We start from the raw sequence: 25,945 nt of genomic DNA on the forward strand, positions 1-25,945 counted from the left end.
ATCTTTGTTTATTCCTCTAGAGTCTGTCCAAAGGGCTGATGTGAACGCAGTGCACACTGATACAAAGCAGCAACAAACCATATAATGCCTGATCTCTGTGAACTCAATCAGATTTTAAATTGTGTTAACCAGACCTACATCAGGTCAATATAAAGAGATTTGGTTGGATTCATTTGGTACATTATAAAAAGCACCATGGAGAGTTCCACTGTAACTCTTCTGTGAGAGAGTTACATTTCAACACTTTGATTTTGAGCAAGTGGATGGATGAATAAAGATAAATGAAATACAATCTATATTTCTAAATTAGAATATAGAATATTTAAGTCACCTTTTGAACAATACAGTACAAAAATGTAATCTTTATAATCTATGTTTGTTTAGATTAGTATTCATGTTTGATGGGAGTTAGGTTGGAAAATCAGCTTATACTCTCAGAAAATAAAACAGCATATATTTTTGAATGGTGTATAAAAACAAACCAGACCGAGTGAAATATCAAGGTGAAGGAAAACAAACAAACAAACAAACAAAAAAAATTACAGGGCATTTAGATTTTAGATTGACATCAAAGGTTAAAGGATGGCACATATGACTGATGAATGCAGGGATGTAAAAGAACAGAATAAAGGAATGTGAAAAAAATGCAATGTACACTTGAATTAAAAACCTTAAGTTATCATATCAAGCAACCTGCATACAGCAGAAAAATAAGGTCAGAAAAAAAAATCTATTTTCTTATATTTTTTTCTTTCTTTTTTTTTTTCTTTATTTTCTTTATTTTATTTTTTTATTTGGGGGGAAAAAACTGGACTTCCGTTCAAACTGTAATGAGAATTAGGCTTTACATATTTTAGAGGTTTCAGACCTTGCAAGTCTAAGTTTCACTCTATTGGGAGAAGACTGCCACCTTCTGGCCTTATGTTTTATTTCAGATTACTTCATTCATGTTATTTTATTCTTTAATACACAAATCAATTCCAAGTATGTGTCGTTAGCAGATCGATCTGTACAGCTGAGAAAGTCTTTAGTAAATGTTTTTCTGTCCTTTTTATTCTGCGCATCACAGGCAGCTTCTTTCATGGCGTGGTCTAGTGTATATAGGCAAGTTTGGCCTAGAAACATAAGAAAACCCTTGGCCTTGTAACTTGAAAGTTAAGAACTCAGTTACAGGTGTAGAGCAGCATGTGAGGGTCAGCAACTTACATTTCACACCTGTTTTTTTTCTGACCCACTTCCAAAGCAGTAGAGAAGTCCACTCTCTATCCTTCACTGCCATCTTCTGGTCGCTCAAATGAAGACTCCCACATCTCTCATCAATAAAAAATCTGCAACACTAGTGGTAAACGGTGACATCCAAAGCTTCACACACACACACACACACACACACACACACAAACACACATATAAATATACATACACACAAAGTTTTTACAGAGTGCAATAAACAATACAATTTCAACTGTTAAGCCCAGAGCTGAAATATTAAAATTATTATTAATCAGTATTTTTGTGAGATTGCCATTCATACATAGGCAATATTTTGCTGCTCTTATAATGAAACATGTATTTATAATGCGCTTTTCTAGTACCCGACGCATTACAAACATGTTTTTTTTTTTTTTAATTAATTCATAAAAGCAGTGTTTTGAATGTATTAGTTTGTTTTGCATATTAAAAGTCTATCTTTATGTAGGATAGAAACAACTAATTTGGCACAGTAAACCTAACTGATAATTAGTTGTCTGCCACTGAGGTTAAAACGTTGGTGATTTGTGTAATCTGTATATGCATTCTCTCCCCCCCAACACACACACCCTGAGGTGCATTGGTAAAAAAAAAAAAAAAAAAAAAAAAAAAAATTACATAATGCAATTATATCTTCATATCCTATTCTAACCAACCAATTTGAGCTATTATTTCTCTATATAATTTAAAACTGATAAAGTTAAACTGACTTCTATGGCCAATGTGATCGTATTTAGCAATATAAGGCAGCAGCTGAACTTTGTTTGTTTGTTTGTTTGTTTATTTTATTTCTTTATTTATTTTTTACCAACAATTAATTGTTGTGAATGCTGTAGTATATTTCTCCTAATGCTATGTCTCCTTCATTGCCTGACTGCTATCATGTCATCACTCATACCATCTTATCTAGATTCTCACTTGAGCACTTGATATGACTGGAGAAAGGGGAACAGTTTTTTTTCCCCAACTAATGTCCAAATATTGAGCCCAGATATTGAGACAGTACTTAATCAACAAGTCGGACAAGAAATGCATCTATAGACTTGCCAAGCAACACTGCATTGTTCAGGAAGTCATGCTAATGGAGTTTTTTAGGGGGCAGATCAAATAAACTCATTAAATTCTCGGTCAACACAGCTGATCAGTCACTGAAGGAAATCGTTGAAATAATCTCTTCTTGTATTGATTCTAAATATTTTAACTGCACTGTGAAACACACTTGTCACATGACATTCGACATTATGGTCAGTATTTGTATTTCATTCTGGATAGTTTATTCTGATGTTTAAATAATAATAATAATAATAATAATAATAATAATAATAATAATAATAATAATAATAATATAATTTTGTACTAATTTAGTAATTTAGATAACTAGTACTATACTAATAAATACTAAAACATGTCATGCACAAGACTGAAATCTAATTAAAAGTTATACAAAAGTTTCATTATTTTGAGGGGGCTTGTAATTATACTGTCATAGACAACAGATAATGGCCACTTTTCCCGGTACCACTGAAAATCATATTCAGATAATCATATTCAGATGAACATAATTTACATTGTAATTTATGCAATACATGATTAATTTCCCAATATATATATATATATATATATATATATATATATATATATATATATATATATATATATATATATCTATATATATATATATATAGCTTTTGGTACGCAATATGGATTATTAACATAACATTAATTCAGCTAAAAATCATTAAAAAAAAAACACTCTCAGGTTGGTTCATCTTATTCATATGCAAAGTACCTTTGAAAATAAGCAACCTGGAGGCGGGACTTATTTTCATACAGCTGCCATATTGAGCCTTGCCATTTAAGCACTGCAGATTCTTTTTCTTCCTTCTTTACTGTCTCTGGCTAAACAAAAGCCAAAACTTTTGGCAGTATGCAGGAGTATTTCTCCCAGACATGAAAATAGTGTAAACATACTATCAAATGAGATTGTTTGTATATTTTGTTGATAATTAAATATTATTTTAACTCATAGTTGATGTGTGTTATTTCTGGATAGTAAACTACTTGCTCTGCTGATTGGATTGATTTCTTAGGTGTTTCATTGTCATTTACATTCATGTTTGCGAGCTTCTTATAGTGAATTTTTAGCCTTGTATTTAGTGTAAAAAAACATATTCAGATTCAGGTTAACAACCTTTGGATTTCATTCTTTCAATTTTGTACTGATGATTGACAGTGAATCACTTAAGTCTCATTTAATAATTAGCATGATACCAGGCATATAATAGACACAGCTCTTCTGAGTAACTGGAGGCTGCTGTTAGAATATGCCTTAACCTGTAGATACCCAGATTACCAGCAGTGTGCTGTCATCTTTCATCAAGACTCACCTTACATCTCTTCTTAAGGAGAAAAGATGATGTATGGGTCTATTTGAGCTTTTGGAGATTACCAGAGTTTAAATTCTAACATCCTTTATCACTAAAAGAAAACTATGGTAGTGTGGGAGGAGCAGACACTGGCCCAGTCTTGAGTCATCCATGTGACTTAATTTGATGTAATTCAGTGTTTTTACTGGAGAACAAAATCACTCTATGTGTGTGCAAATGCGTGAATATATGAGAGGGGGTGCTGTACCGAAAGATCGGGTTCACACTGACAAGCCCAGGCTGGCTTTTGGCTCTTTCTGTCTTCACTCAGAAGAAACATGTTTTGCTACCTGCTGTCAACACCCCCCACCCGTCCCCTCTGAAGTATAGTTCAATGTAGTCTGCATTGAAAATAGTGGAAATACCCTTGTGAAGATGAATTTGTATCATTTATTTGTTCAACAAGATCTTTAAATTAGAAATTTAATAGTGAAAATCAAAAGTGAATGTTGAAATGCAGCAGTTTCATGATACTGCAATTGGATCCAGTCGTTTCTGACCCCATGCTAAAATTAACATATTATTAGAAATATTGAGATTTTTATCACAACTATCATCAATGTAGTCAGAGCCTAAAAACAATCGGGTGCCATTTGCCAAGCCTTGGACATTTACTGTAATACCAAGGCGATTTGAACTCAGCACAGTAGTTGGTTATAGGATAGGAAGTGAAGGACAACTGATGACTGGTTTAGAGTTTTCCCAGATGAAGACACAGATGTAGACACAAGGTTCTCAAGCTCATTCATCTTGAAAGGAAAAACTGTCAAAACCATACACTGCCCATATGCCTGACATAAAAAGGTACATTTGTGGCCTTGATTTTGGTTTGGTGGATAAAGATATCACATAGCATGTCTATACAATAGATCTTGAGCTTCTTTCACTGTTACATAATGGACACAAAACAAAACATCTTCTGGATAAAGCTTTACTGGTCAGAAATAACAGTCCCCTCAAAAGAGGATGGTATTCTAGGAATCACTATTGGAATTAGTTTTTTTTTTTTTCGTTTTTTTTCAGCTGATGAACAATAAAACCACTGACAATCAGAATCCACCGGAGCTTCATCATTTAAAACAGGTGTTTGTGTATTAATGTTGTCCCAACTTTCAGTAGGTTTAAGTAACACCTTTACAATGTATTATTCATTTAAAATGCTTGTACCCTGAGCAGTGAACCTTCTACATCGTTGTTATGTGGTTGAACAGCTGTTTTTTTTTTTTTTTTTAACTGATTCAGTTCCTCTTTACTCTGCAAACAACAGTTTTCACGTTGTATCCTTGCATGGAGGTGTTGTGTCATTAACAATGGTTTTGCATCATTGAAGAAAGGTGTTTCAAACAAGGGATGTCCATCAAAGATACTCTGGCTTCAGGTGGCTTTGGAGGTATGCAGGGAAGGAGACCAGAGACCACTGTAAGATTGGCTGAGGTGTGATCCAAGTTAGTCATTACACATTTTACACTGGTAAAATACTATATGCTGCATTCACGCCATGTCCTAACTACAGTAATTCTGAGATGAGAATACGAGATGTTCAGCATGGAGCTGTTCACACCTTTGGACTCATCAATGCCTGCTTTCAGAGGATGCATTCCAAGGTACTAGGAAGACACTAAGGTATGTCCAAATTCAGTTTCAGCTTCATTTACTGTCTTCATTTCTAGTGAAAAAAATACTATTGCAGTAATTAAATTTTTGCTTAGTTATCAACAAATCTCTCAATATTTTGATGTAGATCATTAAATCATTACGTTGCCTCAGAAGTCTGTTGGAAATCAGTTTTGTGATGTACCTTTGTAGGTGTAAATGTTGTCTGCAAAGTCATTGTCTGATTGTCTGTCAGGGCAGCTAGTCAACAAGTCATCATAAAGCTGCCTTTGATATCCTACAATTCCATGCATTCCATTCCATGATAATTGAGTTAAAAAAATAAAGATAGCATTTGAAAGTTGCATTTGGTTTACAGTTTGTGTGTAAATGTTTCTGACCAGCTTTTTTCCACTTTTGATGTTACTTCTAGTGAGAAATCAGTCTTACAATATGCTAATTAAATATTCGCTTAGCTATCACCAAATCTCACTCTATTTTGCTGTAGTTCATTTCTCTTTCAAAAATTAACCATGGTTTTATTATAGATATCATAGGTTTCATAGACAATTGGACAAGTTTTTGGGGCAGAGCGGACCTGTTGAAAAGAGATGGTCTTCATCCCTCCTGGGGTGGTGCCTCTCTTCTCTCTAGAAATATGGCACATAGTCTTAAAGTATGTACTTGACAAACTGGGGCCCAGGTCAGGAAGCAGAGAGACTGGCTAACGTCACAGAAGTCAGTTCATTCTCAGCACATAGAGACTCTTTCACCTAGATATCACACTATAGAGACTGTGTCTGTGCACCAAAACTAGAAAATACAAAAAAAAAAATGGCCAAACCAATTTAAGAGTAACAATTGAATTGATGTTCAACAAATAAATATTTTTTTTTTTTTATGGATAAACAAATGATAAAGCTTGGCTTATTGAATATGAGGTCCCTTTCTATGAAAGCACTTCTTGTAAATGATATGATCACTGATCATAACCTAGATGTGCTCTGTTTCACAGAAACCTGGCTAAAACCTGATGATTACATTATTTTAAATGAATCTACCCAACAAGATTACTGTTATAAACATGAGCCATGTCCAAAAGGTAAAGGGGGATGTGTTGCTTTAATTTATTACAAAGTTTTCAGTATTTCTAAGAGGGCAGGCTTCAATTATAACTCATTTGAAGTAATGGTGCTTCATATAACATTATCCAGAGAAACAAGTGTTAATGATAAATCCCCTGTGATGTTTTTTTTTTTTTTTTTTTTTTTTTTTTTTTTTTTTTCTGGTTACTGTATACAGGCCACCAGGGCACCATACAGAATTTATTAAAGAATTTGCTGAATTTATATTCGAGTTAGTTCTGGCTGCAGATAAAATTTTAATTCTTGGTGATTTTAATATCCATGTTGATAATGAAAAAGATGCATTGGGATCAGCATTTATAGACATTTTGAACTCTATTGGGGTTAGACAACACATGTCAGGTCCTACTCATTGTCGAAATCATACTTAATAATTAATACTGTCACATGGAATTGATGTTGATGGTGTTGAAATTATGCAGCCAAGTGGTGATATCTCAGATCATTATTTAGTCTTGTGCAAACTTCATATACCTAAAACTGTAAATTCTACTTCTTGTTAGAAGTATGGTAGAACCGAGGACTTCCGCTTCCGCCCGCATGTAGTGAGTAGCAGAGAAAGGGAGCTCCTCGAATAAATAAGTGATAATTGCTCAATAGACTAGCCAGTCATGTAAAACTTTATCATTTTTGTTAAGGAGTCTTTGCTGCGTATATTTTAACATGAAAAATGTATGGATTTGGAGAATCGAAGTCGGAGACAGAATTTGAGTTTCGTTGGGGTTCCAGAAGGAGTGGAGGTGGGAAACCCGATTCGTTTCATTAAAGACTTGCTGTTGGAGTTATTCGGAGCCGATGACTTAGGGGATTCCAGTATGATTGTAGACCATGCGCACAGGACTCTCGCACCAAAACCGAAGCCGGGAGAGAGGCCCCGAGCAATAATTGCTCGTTTTCACTATTATTCTGACAAGGAAAAAATTCTGAAACTGTTGAGAAATAAAGGCCGTCTTTACTACAAGGGATCACCGGTACACATCTTCCCCGATGTAAGTCCAGAGGTTGGCAAACTGCGCGCAGAGTTCAATCCAGTGAAGGCCAAGCTGCGAGCTGCCGGGATAAACTACAGTTTGTTCTATCCAGGCAAACTGGCAATCACCGTGGACGGAATCAGGTACACGTTCGAACACCCTAGAGAAGCCGAGAAATTCATCGAGAAGAAAATTCAAGCCTGATAGCCGAATTGTAAGTTACTATTTGATAGGCTGAGGTGCCGCATCTGTTATCATTTACAGCACGTAAGCAAAGACTCTTATCATTTAAACACATCTCTGAACTCTTATAGTGGCTAAGTATATATCGGCCAGGTTCACCAGGAAAAGAACTGTAACTTAACCACTGATAGATGTTAAAGTGAAAAAAAAAACACAAGAGTGTAAATAGGTCTATAGAGCTTTTTTTTTTTCTTTATTGTTTCTAGAAAGGAGCTAAGTGGTAAGTCAGATTGGTTGCTAACCTTTTTGTTGGAATGATGGGTAAAAAGGAATTTCTAAACTTGCTCCATTTTTTTTGTATAACTCTTGTCGTGGCAAAATTTCAATCAACTCTCGTCAGCATAAGAGACAGACTCAAAATCAGGTATAATTAAAAAGAAAGCTTTTATTCTTTGCAAAGAAGGTCAGACAATCATACAGCAACACCGAGTTCCTGCAGAGTGAAACCGACCCAGAAAGAGGGCAGTCCTCCACCTTATATACCTCTGCTGCGTCCAAGGTTATACAGTCTGAACAGCTGTAACTTTCCACACATAACAAGGAACACTCTCTATGGGCGGTTTCTCACACATTTAGGACTTAGGTGACCCCCTCAGGTCATCCTCAGGCATTGTCCCCCCACTATATGGCCCAATGACCCTCTCAGGTCATTCTCAGACATCTGTTTTCCCCCCTGGTGTCGTCCATCTGAACCCACACGGCAATTCAAAGAAAACACATGCATATATATGCATACAGAAGTAATGTTAAATGAATTTTTCCACCACTGTTTTCCCCTTTTTATCATTCATTGATCACTAAAGCATAAAAAATCATTTCTACTGGTTATATTTTCACTACACACTTAGCATTATGTTTGCTCTGGGCGCCGGGCTAAACGAGTAGTCACTGCTACTGCATTCCTGAAATAAATCAGACCCTCAGTCACGTCACAGATACAAACACAATCCAAAATAAAAAAAAATTCACACTCAGAAATACAAACATGATTCAAAATAAAGCAAACTTAAGGCATTTCATCACATTCATACTCTTCATCTCTGATTTTAGCATAAATGATCACTCTCTTAAGTTTGTAAAAGTTAGAAAATATGCTAAGGCTTTTTATATGGGGACAGACCCTATTCCAAGCAAGCAAACAGTATAGATTCAGATAGGCCTGAACATTACTTACTTCAAAGAAAAAAATATCATAAATCTCATTTACATTTAACATATTTCACTGTAGCTTCCGCTGCTGTTTGTCCCTTCATCAATTGCTTTCTCCCTGTTCAAATCCATGATAATGTCTTCATTGTACACAGTCAATTGAACCAATTGATGTGAAACGCTAAACTTCACCAGTCTCTGTACTGAGCTGGATATCAAAAAAAGGCCCTACACAATCAATTACCAGCCTCTCAAAAGGTTCTCCAATGACAGGAATTGGCTGAAGAGGAGCTTTAGGAATGATTTGATTGGGTTTACCAGCACGCTGACAGATATCACATGTGCGGCAGTAACGAGAGACAGCAGACTTGATTCCAGGCCAGTAGAAATGTTTAACTATCCTCTGAAATGTTTTTGTGACACCAAGGTGTCCAGCAAGAACATTTGCGTGTGCGAGTTGCAAAACATGAGAACGGTAGCTGGAAGGCAAAACAATCTGATATACTGTTTGCCAGTCACCTCCGTCTGAAAACTTGGGCTGCCACTGGCGCATCAGAATTCCATCATCCCAAAAGTACGCTACCTTTGCCAACAAAAGACTGCGACTGTCCACTGCAGCAGTAATGCAGTTTACAAGTGTAGGGTCTAATTTCTGTGCAGCAGCCAAATGTTCCCTACCCACTATGGAATGAAGTTCGACTGGAAGCTGGGCGTCATGCTCAGCGACCATCTCATCCTCAACAGATAACTTGCACTCTACCAGTTTAGGTTGCTCCCTCAGGAAAGAATCAGAGAGATCAACGACATCTTGAAAGCTTCTTGACTGAGAACGTGTAACAGCACATGCTGGAAAAGCTAGAGGATGGGTTGCAGAGAGATCATGGGAATCACAGATTATTGGCTTGCTTACCACTATTGGACTGGGAAAAACGTTACCACCAGCAAGGTCATTACCCAGTATGAGACCAACATTATCTACAGGCAACCGTTTACACACACCCAATTGAACAAAGCCTGTAACAAGGTCAGACTTCAAGTTAACATTGTGTAGTGGAATGCTAATACAGCCCATCTCGATACCACGCACAAGGACATTTGCACCAGTATATGACACATCAGAGAATGGCAAAACATCCTCAAGCACAAAGGATTGGGCCGAACCAGTATCTCTAAGAACCTGCATACACTTCTCTGCAGAGTCACCAGCTAGCGATACATAAGCATTCAAAAGAAAGGGACCATAGGATGATGTTTTAGCAGCAAACAAATCAGGAACAGACTGTACAAATGCCACACCTTTAGGCTTTATATTTGTGGCTTTCTGCTTCCATGCCTTACAATCCCCAATCATATGACTAGGATCAAGACAATAAAAGCAAACCCTCCTATCTGTGCTCTTTGAGAACGACTTCCCTCCACCACTAGTCTTGCTGCCATTCACTCTGAGTGCATTTTGAACTCTAGACTCTGTGGTCAGGGATGTTTTAGACTGACGTGTTGAGGAAAAGAGAGTTCTGTGTGTAAGTGTGAATTCATCGGCAAGCACGGCTGCATCAGAAAGTTTTGCCACTTTTTGTTCGTTTAAATGAACCACAATGCCTTCTGGCACAGAAGTTTTAAAATCCTCAAGTAAGATCAATTCTTGCAATTCCTCAAACGTGGTAACTTTAATAGCAAGACACCACAAAAAACACCTTTTTCTCCCTTGCAAATTCAACATAAGTGTGTTTGGCTTGCTTTGAACACGCCCTGAACTTTTGTCGATACGCCTCTGGCACCAACTCGTATGCCCTTAACACAGCGGCTTTCACAGTATCATAGTCTAATGACTCCTCAATTGGCAAAGCAGCACATACCTCTTGTGCTTTGCCAACGAGGTTGCTCTGCAACAGTAAAGCCCACATGTCTTTCGGCCAATTCAACTTTGCAGCTACCCGCTCAAAAGCAACAAAATAGGAGTCTACCTCTGATTCACGAAAAGGTGGCACTAATTTGATGTATTTGCCAACATCAAATTCAGGTTTAGACACAATGCCATCACTAGAGGAAGGTGGCCTAGAACGAGGTATAGGAATCGGGCGACTACGCAGGGTTTCCACTTCTAACTCAAGCTTACGTAACTTAATGTCACGATCTGCTTGTATTTCAAGAGCTCTCAGCTGAAGCAGCTGTGTATCATGCTCCTGCTTTCTTAATGCAAGATCAAGCTCTTTTAATTTCAGGGCTAACTGAGGATTTTCAGAAGCTGCGTTCTTACCGCTAGCTACAGAGCTTGAGTCATCTTTTGTTTCAATGCCAGCCTCATCCCCCTGCTCTAGTGTTTCTTCTGGGAAAACACCTGCCTCTACTAACTTGCTATACAGCTCCTCTTTTATTGCCTGTTTACGTGCAGCTTTAGATACTGTAACATTATAAAAGTCAGCTATCAAAAGCAGATCTTTTTTTCGACAACAGTTGTATTCCGCCAAAGAAGGAGACAGCGTGAACTTTATCAAATCAAAATCCATGTTTCCAATAAAACATAAGACCTCCTCACCCACCAAAGTTTAAAGCAGCCAAACAAACCTACATCCAACCACAAGAAAACTGCAATTCTAATTTGCGTAGTAAAAAAGAAATGGACGAGCCCCCAATTGTTACTTACCTCCCTGGTCTAGGGTCAGGGATGGCAGAAACAAGGAAATTTTTAAACAAGGTAGAAAACAACAAGTTCTCTACAGACCACCTGGAGACCTTCTCTCCTGTCCCAGCATGCCACAGAAAAACCACACAGTCTTGTCACAGTCTAGAATTTTGGTTTATTTGACAAACTCAAAGAAAGATGCTTAGCATGGAGCAAAAATAAACTGGTAGAGTGCAAGTTATCTGTTGAGGATGAGATGGTCGCTGAGCATGACGCCCAGCTTCCAGTCGAACTTCATTCCATAGTGGGTAGGGAACATTTGGCTGCTGCACAGAAATTAGACCCTACACTTGTAAACTGCATTACTGCTGCAGTGGACAGTCGCAGTCTTTTGTTGGCAAAAGTAGCATACTTTTGGGATGATGGAATTCTGATGCGCAAGTGGCAGCCCAAGTTTTCAGACGGAGGTGACTGGCAAACAGTATATCAGATTGTTTTGCCTTCCAGCTACCGTTCTCATGTTTTGCAACTCGCACACGCAAATGTTCTTGCTGGACACCTTGGTGTCACAAAAACATTTCAGAGGATAGTTAAACATTTCTACTGGCCTGGAATCAAGTCTGCTGTCTCTCGTTACTGCCGCACATGTGACATCTGTCAGCGTGCTGGTAAACCCAATCAAATCATTCCTAAAGCTCCTCTTCAGCCAATTCCTGTCATTGGAGAACCTTTTGAGAGGCTGGTAATTGATTGTGTAGGGCCTCTTCCAAAGTCAATACATGGTCACCAGTATATTTTGACGATAATGTGTACTGCTACCCGTTACCCTGAAGCCATACCATTGCGTACACTGAAAGCACACGTAGTTCTGAAAGAGGTTGTAAGGTTTTGCACAACATTTGGCTTGCCCAGAGTTATTCAAACTGACCAGGGGTCAAACTTCACCTCAAAAGTCTTTGGACAAATGTTGAAAGAGTTGGGAATAAAACATCACATGTCTAGTGCGTATCACCCGGAGTCACAGGGAGCAGTGGAACGTTTTCATCAAACCCTAAAAACTTTGCTCCGCACATCTTGTATTGAGACTGGAAAGGACTGGGTGGATGCCTTGCTATTGCTCATGTTTGCAGTGAGAGAGTCTGTTCAGGAGTCACTAGGATTTAGCCCTGCTGAGCTTGTGTTTGCTCATACTGTCCGTGGCCCCTTGAGGTTGTTAAAGGAGCAGTTGATGGGTAAGGATAGTGCACCCATTTCTGTTCTAGACTATGTAAGTTCTTTCCGTGAACGTCGGCATAAAGCCTGCGAACTGGCAAGAGCTCATCTTTATATGACACAGTCAAAAATGAAGGTCCACTTTGACAAAAGAACAGTACGTCGCAGTTTTCAACCGGGTGACTCTGTTCTTGTGTTACTTCCTGTTCCTGGCTCAGCTCTACAGGCTAAGTTTTCAGGGCCGTATGTCATTGAACAGAAACTGAGTGAAACCGATTACGTTGTGGGTACCCCTGATCGCAGACGCAAGAATAGAGTATGTCATGTTAACATGTTGAAGTCCTATGTTGCACGTGACTCAACTAAACCAACAATACTCTCTGTGCCACTGAGTAAACCTTGTGTTACTGTAGTTCCTAACTATTTTCCTGTTGATGAAGATTTGTTGCTGGCTGAACCTCAGACTCCTACTGTGCGTCTGAATAATTCTGCCATTTTGGGTAAAATCGATTCCCATTTGTCATATTTGCCAAAAAGTCAGTGTGAAGATGTTGTAAAGTTGTTACAAAAATATCCCACACTCTTCTCTGATATTCCAGGAAGAACCACAGTTTTATCTCATGATATTGATGTAGGGAATTCAGTCCCTATCAAACAGCACCCATACAGAGTAAATCCTGCAAAACGAGAGGTCATGAAGACTGAGACGGACTACCTGCTTAAAAATGGGCTGGCTGTATCTAGCCAAAGTCCCTGGAGCTCTCCATGCTTGCTGGTCCCAAAGCCCGCTTCTACCTTTCGCTTTTGTACTGACTATCGAAAGGTAAATAGCATCACAAAACCTGATTCTTTCCCCTTGCCCCGTATGGAAGATTGCGTGGATAAAGTTGGTTCTTCAAAGTTTGTCACAAAGCTAGACCTATTAAAGGGCTATTGGCAGGTCCCTTTAACTGAACGTGCATGTGAAATCTCTGCTTTTGTCACCCCTGATAACTTCCTCCAGTACAGCTGTATGGCTTTTGGGATGCGAAATGCCCCAGCCACATTCCAGAGGCTCATGCAGAAAGTCTTGTCAGGGTTGTGCGACTGTGAGGCCTACCTGGATGACATTGTGGTCTGTTCAGGTGATTGGGAAGGCCACATCCGTAGCTTGGAGAGAGTGTTTAGCAGGTTGAGTAATGCCAAGTTAACTCTGAATCTAGCAAAATGTGAGTTTGCTAAGGCTGTGGTAACTTACCTTGGAAAAAAGGTGGGTCAAGGTTGTGTAAGACCCGTAACGGCAAAGGTTGCTGCCATTGTTGAATTTCCTGCTCCCGTTACCAAGCGTCAATTACGACGGTTTCTTGGAATGACCGGATACTACCGTGGATTTTGCAAAAACTTTGCAACAGTGGTGTCTCCCTTGACTGACCTACTTAGCTCTGCGAAGAAGTTTGTTTGGAGTCCTCCGTGTCCAATTGCTTTTCTTTCTGCCAAAGATCTTCTTTGTAATGCTCCAGTTCTCTCTGACCCTAATTTTTCTCTTCCATTTAAGCTTCAAGTGGATGCAAGTGCTGTTGGAGCGGGTGCTGTCCTGCTACAGGAGGATGGTGTGGGAGTAGAACATCCAGTTTGCTACTTCTCTAAGAAGTTCTCTAAGTGTCAACGAAACTACAGTACCATCGAGAAGGAAGCTCTTGCCCTGGTGATGGCACTTAAACATTTTGAAGTTTACGTTGGTGGTAGTAGTATGCCTCTTGTTGTCTATACTGACCACAACCCTCTAGTTTTTCTCTCCCGCATGTGCAATCTAAATCAGCGTTTGATGCGCTGGTCACTTTGTCTCCAGGAATATAACTTGGACATCAAGCACAAGAAAGGTTCGGAGAATGTGGTGGCGGATGCACTCTCTAGGACCTGTGATGCTGATGGTGATTGAGATACCCATATGCCACTATACACTAACAATAATCTGTGTTTACAATCCTTAGGGTTGTAAATTTGGTGGTGGGGGTGTTACGTCCTTGGGCGTAATTTAAGGTGTTATTTGTGCAGTGTTTTGTCTCCCTATTCTCTCTACACCATTTCAAAAGCTTAATGAAGATCAGCTGGTTCTGGTTGTCATCAATCACCGGGTTCCTCTGATTGGCTACTGGAGGGGAAGCTTGTGGATAAAAGCTGAAGATATCCAAAAAAATACATTGTAGACATAATAGCAGCAAAAATCATTTAGCAGCATTATGTGTACGCTCAGGCTCTTTTACGGCCATTCTCATCTGGGTGATGATATTGGTAACGTTGTCACTGTAATCTGGAATATGAAAACAACATGATGTGCCCAACTATGATGCTTATATTTATCTTTTCACTTGTGCACAGACTACTTCGATGCTGTTTTTCAGTCTTAACCTTGCTCTTCCCGCTGATAAGGACGCTTGATGTTTAGGCTGGATTCTTGGCCTTGTTGACGTGTGTCTCCACTCCTTTCTGTGGGACCTTTCTGCAGTGGCTGGCCTGGATCCACGTTGCTCTCTCTGCTCCCTTCACAGCCCAGACAGCAACATAGTGTTGGCCCAAATCTGGCCCACATCTGGCCCGCATGAAATCCATGTGGGCCAGATGTGGGCCAGACCTGGGCCGAAACTGCTTACTGTCTGGGAGCCGTGTGAGTGATCAGAAGCACCCGGAACAGTCACGGCCACCTTTTCGCCTTCCAGCTCTTTCTCCTCAGATCGCGTACCACCACGAAATCTCCTGGTTTCAGGTCGTGCAATGGAATTTCAGAAACCTTCAGCTTTCACCTGCACACAGACATTAGACAACAGAGAAGACATTTCCTTGCAATAACTCAACATGTCATGCTCACACACCTGTAGATGGTAGCTGTTGTTTAACCCCCTTCAATACTCACAAATGGTGGTTTGCCAAAGGTAATTTCAAAAGGGCTCAGGTTTGGTCTGAATCGATTTCTCATTCTCATGTACATCAGAATGATTGGGAGCACCTTAACCCATGTGAGTCCAGTTTTCTCACAACACTTAGCCAATTAGATTTTTAAAATGTGTTTCATTGCCCGAACTGCTTTTTCGTGGAATTTCCCCATCTCGGGACTATTTCAGTCAGCAGAGCCCTTACTACTGCTGCTGCATCCTGTTTGGACATTGGGCAGACCACTACCCATTTGGACCACCTGTCCACATATACCAAACCATTTTCCTTCCCTTCACATGGGAACAGTTCAATGAAATCCATCTGTGCTGTCTGGGATACCTGAGACATTTCTATGCCTCTTGCCACATTACGTGTATTACAAATGACAAATCTTTTTCAAAAAAATTCTGCATAAATTTTTAACCCTTTTGTAAACCACAATTCTTTCATTTGCATAATCATTCCCCCTTTCGATGCGTGGTCTTTCCCATTCATCGACTTAGCATAGCGAGGAAAGAAGTGTTTAGGTAAACAAGGCTTGCCATCTCTGCTCATCCATACTCCATTCACCACTTCACAGCCACACTGCTTCCATTTCTCTCTCTCCTGCCCTGTCGCAAATGTCTGCATGCCCTGTAAAGATGAAGAAATGTCAGGGTTATTGTCAGATAACAAAGTACACTCTGATGATTTTGTCTGCTGAGATGCCGCAGCCTTCGCCGCTGCGTCTGCTCTGACGTTTCCTGTAGATACAGAATCTTTGTTATTAGTATGCACTGAGCATTTACAAATGGCTATCTTTTCTGGCAGCAAAATAGCATCTAGCAAATCTGCCACAAGGGGTGCATTTAATATTGGTTGCCCATCTGACTTTAAAAACTTTCTGTGTTTCCACAGCGCCCCAAAATCATGAGTAACCCTGAATGCATAGCGTGAATCTGTATAAATTGTTATGCATTTTTCTGTCATTAGTTTGCATGCTTCTGTTAATGTCACAAGCTCAGCTGCTTGTGCTGAATTATTTTGATGGCAATGAGCCAGAGGCCACAATGTCAAATTCAGTTATCGCATAACCAATTTTATTAAGGCCTGTTTGTAGACCTTTAAAAGCTGAGCCATCCACAAAGAGGACATTTTCACAATTTTCAAGTGGCACGTCAGACAGGTCTTGACGTGGCGTACACACTTGTTCAAGTGCTGTTAAACAACAATGATGCTCCTCCCCATCTTCTTCTATTGGAAGGAGAGAAGCAGCATTCAAGGTTGTGCATCGCTTAACAGTGATATTAGGCACATCAAGCAGAATAGTATGATATCTTAACCATCATGCTGTTAATAAGTGTGATGTTCTCTATTCCTGCAAAATCATGGACACTGCATGAGACACCATCAATGTCAGATCAGAGTAACCTACGAATTCTCTAGAAGCCATCACGGCCTTCTCAGCAGCTGCCAACACCCTCAGACAGTGTGGCAGGCCTGCTGCAACTGGGTCCAGTTTGCTGGAAAAATATGCCACGGGTCTCAATTTGTCTCCATGATGCTGCAACAATACAGAAGTCATAAATACATTTTTCTTATCAACCATATGAACAAAGGGTTTATTTGGGGCCTGCAAGCCCAGAGTTGGCGTAAGAGACAGCTGAACTTTCATGTTCAGAAATGCCTCTTCCGCTTTCTCTGTCCACTCAATCCTGTCATAAATTGAACCCCTTCCCTCTCAGGGCTCTCAGGGACAGCTCAAAAATTGTATAATTTGGAATAAATATTCTACAATTGGAACACATCCCCCAAAAATTAAGCATTTGTTTCTTTATTACTGGTTTTGGGACTTTTCTTGTAGCTTTAACCCTTTTTTTCAGACAGTGATTTGCTATTCGGTGTTATTACATGCCCCAGGAATGTAATCTGTTGTTTTACAAACTGCAGTTTTGTCAGGCTGACTTTATGGCCATCCTGAGCCAGATGCTTCAAGATGGTCACAGTGTCAGTTTACACATTTAAGCTCATCACGAGCACACAAGCAAATATCATCCAGATACTGTAACAGAGCTGTACCTGCTGTCAGGGTCAAAGCTTCCAAACTCCTTCTTAGGGCTTCGTTTTAACCTTTGCCCTCAAATTCAAATGCAAATCAGAATTGGCTGTCTTTATCAACTGGGGTCCCACTTTATATTAGGTGGCCTTAACTACTATGTACTTACATAAAAAAATAAGTACAATGTACTTACTGTGTTCATCAGAACCCACACAGCAATTCAAAGAAAACACATGCATATATATATATGCATACAGAAGTAATGTTAAATGAATTTTTCCACCACAATTTCCCCCTTTTTATCATTCATTGATCACTAAAGCATAAAAATTCATTTCTACTGGTTATATTTTCACTACACACTAAGCATTATGTTTGCTCTGGGCGCCGGGCTAAACGAGTAGTCACTGCTACTGCATTCCTGAAATAAATCAGACCCTCAGTCACGTTACAGATACAAACACGATCCAAAATCAAAAATTTCACATTTTCTGATCAAAATTTTCACAACACTGCATGTACAGCATGACTGGAGCCCAGTCACAAGCAGATGCTGATGTGAATTGGACGAATTGTTTTATGATAGTAAAATATTTTAGAAAATTTTGTTTACTATCAAGAGGGGGGTGATTCTTTATAATTTCTGATAAATGTGTTAATTGCATTAATATTTGCATTTAAGTTCTGATGTAACAACAATGGGTCACATATAATAATAAATATATAGGGAATTTGAATAATTAATCAGGAATATGATTAATATATATATCTCATATGACAGATACAATAAATTTTATTGATTATGAAAAAATAGCTCAATTGTCTATACCAATAACTAATTACAGGGCACTGTAATTTACTCATTACTATGTCAATATTCCATTCTTCATATCAATTATTGTGGTATCTCTTACTGTAAATTACTGCAAATCAAACAGTGGTTTGTCCAGCAAACGGCCGTAAGATTGACCTTTCAATGAAGTTATCACTTCTTATAATTCAAGGAAAAATATTCTCTGGCCATGAAAACATTATTCTATCATTATGATAAATTTAGTTTCTAATTTTAAAGCTTGTAGCTAAAGATCAGACATCTCAGTGATTCATAATGTGAGTGGGGTGGAGGCCAAGGCAATCATGAATATATGGGTTTTTAATAATTGACTAATAATACATCAGACTACAAATCACACAGAGTAAATATGCGTACGACAATACAGACAGTAAACTTTGTACAAGACATAACGAAATCCAAATGAGGGAGAGAGAGAGAGAGAGAGAGAGAGAGAGAGAGAGAAAGAGAAAGAGGGAGAGATCACAGAATGAGCTCAGGTATGAAAATCATAGTCAGTAACTTTTGGAAGCCAACAATTCAAATCATAGACCAACTTTAAAGCAGCATTTAAATCTCCATAGAGAAAGATACTTGCATGGCCCAGCGTGCGTGAGCGTGGTCTTTTTGTGACGCTTTGTGCACTGATCGTTTTGAAAACAACGTGCGTGTGCCGGAGACTGTGTGACGCGCGTGTGAGCTGCGCTGGAGCAGCGTGGTCCTTTGTCTTCCGGCCCGGGGCTGCGGCGGAATCGCGCGGTATTTGAAAGGTTCAACAAACAATGTTCCAGAATTCGTCTTCCTTGAGTGGAGAGGCGAATAGTTGAATAGACTTAGCAAAGAAAAGAAAAGAAAACAACGAAAACGAAAGCTTCCGGGGGAGCCATGAGACTGGCTCCTCTCAGTCCCTGTGCTAAGGGGGACGGCGATATGAGCGCGGCCCAAGGCCGTGCATGGGCACGAGCGGGAGCGACGTTGGTCGCACAGAAGGGCAGCATGTCAGAGAACGAAGAGCAGGAAGAGAGAGAGGCGGACCTTGTTCGGTCGGCTCTTATGGCTTGGGATGGTTCACGCTTCTGTTCGCGTGAACAACCAATGAACGTCCGTGATCTGACGCAGGAAAAAGTTCCTTTGTCTCTGTGGAAACACCCACCCTACTAACTTTGGGGCTTATCAGACTTCAGCAGTGATATTCTAGCAAGTTCGTTATTCCAGATTAATACATTTTTCATCATTTTGCTTTAGATAAATGGGTCTGTCAAAGCATGACGATTAAACAGATACCAAAAATAATATATATAAATGATCAAAACATGAAGTTACATTCAAATGCAGAATTACACACATTTAAAGATTTGATTAACACATGATAAAACTGCAGATTCTCCAATTTATATGGGGAATCTTTAATACACCAAAAGCAATACTTCATACATTGAGACCACATTGAATACGTAATAGTTTAGGATACATTGAGAAAAAGGTACCAGTGAATGGACTCTTTCCTCACCTGTTGTCCAGTGGGGTCATAAAATTTTATGAGCTGCAAAGGAGCAGAGTTACAACCAATGACTCTATTTGAGAACATTAAAATGACGAGAGACATTTCCCAAAGTATAAGCTAGCAACTTATACTCTTCACATAACAAGGATTAACCATTTTATGCAATCCATAAACATATTTAAAATACATATTATTAAGGACTTTATTATTAAGAAAAGTTTGTGTGTGTGTGTTCAGGAATGTGTTGGGGGGGGGGTTGTTTCTCCTTTGAGTCTCGCACGGGTATCGTAAATAATTTAAGTCCAGCCAGGCTGGCGCCAGGCCAGGCATTTAGTGCAAAAAGGTTTCATTTGTATGCCGGAATTTAACCCATGAATCGATGACCTGCATATCCGTTGAGAATTAATTTAATTGCATTTGGTGACAAATTTTCTGTACCTTTGTTGCTTTAAATGTGAAAAGATTGTTGTGGAGGAAAGGGGGTCAACATCTTCTTTTTGATCTCATTACAGGTGTATGCATCGAGATTTAAAATGTGTACCCTCCTGGAGAAAGATGTTCCGATCATCTGAAAGACAGGAAAACCAGTGGAGCCAGTGGACTTCCAGAAAAATAGGACTTCTTAAAGAAGTGATCATCAGAACTCCAAGCATAAAAGATCTAGAAACCCTGAGACCCACAATGGCATGGATGGTCCTGATGGAACTTCTCCAAACTGAAATGAATGGACAATGGAAAAGAGAAACTGAGAGATCAAACCATTTTAGAGACTGAGGACAGCAGTCTTACCACAGTGATGGAAAATAAGTGGGCAAAGGACATACCTACACTAAGAAATGCACAAAGACACAGACTCACATGACACTTAAAAATACACAAAAATATGCATACTCAAATGCAGAAAATATATTACTGTCTATTGAATGCACCCACATGTGGACAAAGGACGTCCACAGTGAGAGAATGGACACAATGCAATTGACAAAACAAACACACCCACACACACACACATTGTTTTTTTTTTTTTTTTTTTTTTGTGAGAAGTGGGGACATCCCATAGGTGTAATGTTTTTATACTGTACAAACTGTACAGTACACAAACCCTAGTCAAGTTAAGTCACCATTATTTATGTAGCGCTTTAAACAAAATGCATTGCGTCAAAGCAACTGAACAACATTCATTAGGAAAACTGTGTCAACTAAGTCAACGATTTCTATGTAAATGAAGTTATAAAATGAAGCAAGCCAGAGGTTATAGCGACAAGGAAGAAACCAGGCTCAGTTGGGGGGCCAGTTCTACTCTGACTAGACGAAACCAGCAGTTCAATTCCAGGCTGCAGCAAAGTCAGATTGTGCAGAAGAATCATCTGCTTACTGTGGTCTTGTCTCGGTGGTCGTCTGAGACCAGGTCTTTACAGGGGATCTATATCTGGGGCTATGGTTGTCCTGGTCTCCACTGTCTTTCAGGGCTGTAGAGGTCCATTCTAGGTGCTGATCCACCATCTGGTCTGCATACGTACTGGATCCGGGTGACTGCAGTGACCCTCTGATATGGATACAGACTGGATATGGTGGCTACGGTGACTTCGGAATACGAGAGAAACAGATAAATATTAGCGTAGATGCCATTCTTCTAATGGATTCTTCTGGATTAACATTTCTGCATTTGACATTGAGAGCATAGGCCATAATTTGGATATATTTTTGAGATGGAAGAATGCAGTTTTACAATTGCTAGTAATTTGGCTTTATGAGGAAAGATTGCTATCAAATAGCACACCTAGGTTCCTAACTGATGATGAAGAATTGACAGAGCAGCCATCAAGTCTTAGACAGTGATCTAGGTTATTACATGCAGAGTTTTTAGGTCCTATAATTAACACCTCTGTTTTTTTTCAAAATTTAGCAGTTAGAAATTACTCATCATCCAGTTTTTTTAAATCGACTATGCATTCCATTAGTTTTTCAAATTTGTGTGTTTCACCGGGCTGCAGAGAAATATAGAGCTGAGTATCAAGTCAAGTCAAGTCAAGTCACCTTTATTTATATAGCACTTTAAAAAAAATTAATTGTGTCAAAGCAACTGAAAAACATTAATTAGGAAAACAGTGTGTCAATAATGTAAAATGATAGTTAAAGGCAGTTCATCATTGAATTCAGTGATGTCATCTCTGTTCAGTTAAATAATGTCTGTGCAATCATTTGCAATCAAGTCAACGATATCGCTGTAAATGAAGTGACCCCAACTAAGCAAGCCAGAGGCGACAGCAGCAAGGAACCAAAACTCCATTGGTGACAGAATGGAGAAAAAACCTCAGGAGAAATCAGGCTCAAACTTCTATTTGATATCCTATAGACTGTTGCAGATGAGCAAACATTCTAAAAAAATATGTCTTGCAGGTGTATGCCTAAATGCAGACATCAAAAAAACTCTCTGTGATGTGCGTGTGCTATCAGGGAGCCTGTAAATTCAGTTTCCACTGGTACCTTTTGGCAAGGTAATGAGTCAGCTTAATCTGACAATCTGACGAAACTCTGACTCCAAAATCGAATTCTGGGCGTGACAAAACCTTCTTCAATGTGGAAATTGTGATTTGTTGGGTGAGGGTTTTCATCAAGCCACAAAACAACAAAGTAACAGCAGTACAAAATTTGCACAATTCCATGGGAAAGCCACAAACGTGGCAAAACTGCTAGTTTTTTTACAGTATTTAACTTTTAGCCCTCTTGCAGTTAATACATACAACTGCATGTGTCTTGTTAGGGTTAGGGTTAGGGTTATGTTTTTGGCTGAGCAGGTAAGTGCCATATTTTATGCTGTTGTTTTCAGTAATTGAAAACATTTTTATTTATTATTAATTTCGCTATGAAAATATACAAGTTGTAACCATATGTCATAGCAATTGCTAATATAATAAGGTCAAACAAATAACTGCATGATGTTCTAGCCAAATAGGGAACATTAGTAGGCTACATAAATGCAAAGATCGACATAGGTATGTTTACTACACACACTCGTTTTTGTTCTAACACTATTTTGATAGTCCACTTTAGACATTCTACTAACTTTATGCCTTAAGTAACTCTGCAACTACATGTCAAATATCAGTCAATAGTTTTGATGGTTCCCCAACTGACAACCTGCTTACTTTAAGTAAAAATGCAAAAATATGTCAATTTATTCTACTAATCCTGACCCTAATCTAAGAGTCTAAAACTGTAATGCAAGTTAGCTGCCACTTTGCAAAGTTTCTTATAGTTAGCAGAAAGTCTAAAGTGGACTGTCCAAATAAAGTGTTATCATTTACATCGATCCAAATAAATTAAATCCTGCCCTGCTAGTCTTCCATTTTAAGTGTGTAATGATCGGCCTTATCGGCCGAATTACATAGATTTAAAATGGGGTCAGATTAAACTGTGTGAGGTAAAATAAGTGTTTTAAAAAGATGAGACAGCAACAAAAGTAGAATGAATAAATAATATGTTTACATAATGTAAGAGGAACTTAGAACAACACAATAAAACTAGAATAACTTAGTCTGTTAAAAGCAAATTGACCATTTAAACCAAACCCTAAAACAGTCCTTAAGAAACATAGTGTGTTGATATCCCAAGGTAAAATTGTAAAGACATAAACACACCAAATAATTAATTTGATTAAAATGGCTAAGACAACATGTAAAACCATTAAAACTCTAATCTATAGATACAAAACCATCTTAATATATATTAAGCAGTAAAATTGTGTCTTTGTGTGACTGTGTCACATAGTCCACCCCCCACTCCAGTCTATGACTCCCGGGGGAAGGAACTTGCCCTTTATTTAAGGTCTTGTCAGCCATTGTCCCTGTGTTGGCGAATGTATCTTCGTAATAAATAAGTTAAAACTAGGCCCTGCCCACAGTCACTAGTCTGCCAGAGGCATTTAGGCGAACATTAGAGAGAGGTTGAGTCCCATACCACCCTGGGTGTCCTAAGGTAGGTGGCACCGATCCTCCCAGGATGATGTTGCATCCAGCCACGCTAGTCGGCTTACCCCCTGGCATTTCCTCCAAACCGACTTGTGGGTCTCTTTGATGGATGAACGGTGAGATGGTTGGTGATTGTGAGGTGGTTTCTGGTTAGGGGTGATGATGAAACACTCCTTGGTCTCCACACCACATGACCTGTGGGCTGCGACAAACCTCCAGATGTCTCCGCGGATCCTGGGCCACCAGGTAATGTCGATAATTTGTAGGAGGGCCTTTAGCCATGATCCTGGTCGTGATCCTGGGTCCAGGATAGAAGTGCTGTATGGTTTTCTGTACCAGGGACTTTGGGACGATGAGCTGTATCTTATAGCTGTCACTGTCCTTCTGGATCCGCCGACACAGCAATCCGTGTTGGTCCTGAATGTAGATCCCGTTGGTCAGTGGTGTAGAAAGAGAGATGGTAAGTCCTTGCAGAGTGTCATCATCACCCTGCAGTATTTTCCCACATTCCCTGGGCAAGTGAATGTGGGAAAATATGTTGGGAAAATCTGGCCAAGTCTAAGTGATGGTGTAGGTTTCTCCATTGGCTGAGCTGTTGACAGTTTGTGAAGTGGCTGAGGCAGTGGGAACGTTGGCCGGAGGAAAACCAGGGGTCAACATGGGTGGCCCTGGGCTGGTCATTGTAGTGGGAGGGGAGATGGCAAATTCTGGCTTCCTGATCTTCTCCAGTTGTTTTGGTCTCTCTTCACAGACTGACTTTTCTGTGTGGGAGATAAAACTTGTTAAAATTAATGAAATAAGATTGGTGTATTTACAGGTTCACAATAAAAGACTGCTATTTAATCTGCACATTTGATTGCATGATTCCATGTTCTTCAGTTGTCCTGTGGAAAGATCCCATATCCTGCTCTTATGCTGATGAGCAACATACTCATTACAAATGGGCCCGGTTTCACAGACGGGGTGTAGGTTAAGCCAGGACTAGGCCTTAGTTAAATTAAGATTTAAGCAACTTTTATAAAAATGCCTTAGAAGAAAACTTTACATGTGTGCATGTTGAGACAGAACAATGTAACTGACTTTTTTTTTTAAGATACGTCAGAGCAAGATATTCTCCGTTGAGACTGCTCAAACATGTTCGTTTGTGCTCAGCGCTAGAGAGAACTACGACTACATTGGTAAGTGCTTAAACACCTGCACCTTTTCCACTTGATGCCCAAAGTGGCCTTCTGTCAAAGCAGTTTTTTTTTTCTCCATCTAAGGATGTCAAGACTCCTCAATGCAAAGAGAGGTAACATCAAAACAGAGATGTCAAAAGTATCTGGGTTGTGTTTCCCGAAACTTTCTTAAAGCTACGTCATTCTTATGTCATATTATCGTTAATATGTGTACACAAACGTGACTTTTCGTACATAGCCTACCTTAGGTTTGGTTTTGGTACTGCAGGGGAAAAAAACTAAACATAAAATTGCTTTTTAAATAATAAACCATGGTTTGCTGAACAAATGGCTGTTTCTTTAAATAAAATTTAATTCAAAATAAAAAGTTATTTGGCAAGGCAATACAAGTTTATTTGCACAGCACATTTCATACAAAATGGTAATTCAAGGTGCTTTACATAAAAGAAAGTAAAATAATCATACAAAATAACCACTAAAAATAAACTTAAATTAAATTCCTATTTATTTTTATAGAATAATCAACACTCAAATATATATATATATATATATATATATATATATATATATATATATATATATATATATATATATATATATATATATCTATATCTAACAGGTCAAGTAAAATGTAATGAGAAATGCTCTTCTTTGAACTTCACTTCTTTAGCAAAGTGGACAATGAATTTGTCTTGAAGATTTGCTTATAAGCAGTTTTATTGACGTGTTAACCTTCTACTTGAGACATGAGATGTTCAGTCTTGTTTATTTCGCGCTAAAACTACTGTAGTATTAAAGAGAAAAATATGATCACGCTCAGGCTAGCTCCACGCTGCCGTTTGAATTAAGGCGTTTATGCATGCAGCGTTCTATCGCGCCATATCAAAGAGCGTCAAAATGCA

The sequence above is a fragment of the Carassius auratus genome, chromosome 42 (assembly GCF_003368295.1).
Source record: "Carassius auratus strain Wakin chromosome 42, ASM336829v1, whole genome shotgun sequence".
Lineage (NCBI taxonomy): Eukaryota > Metazoa > Chordata > Actinopteri > Cypriniformes > Cyprinidae > Carassius > Carassius auratus.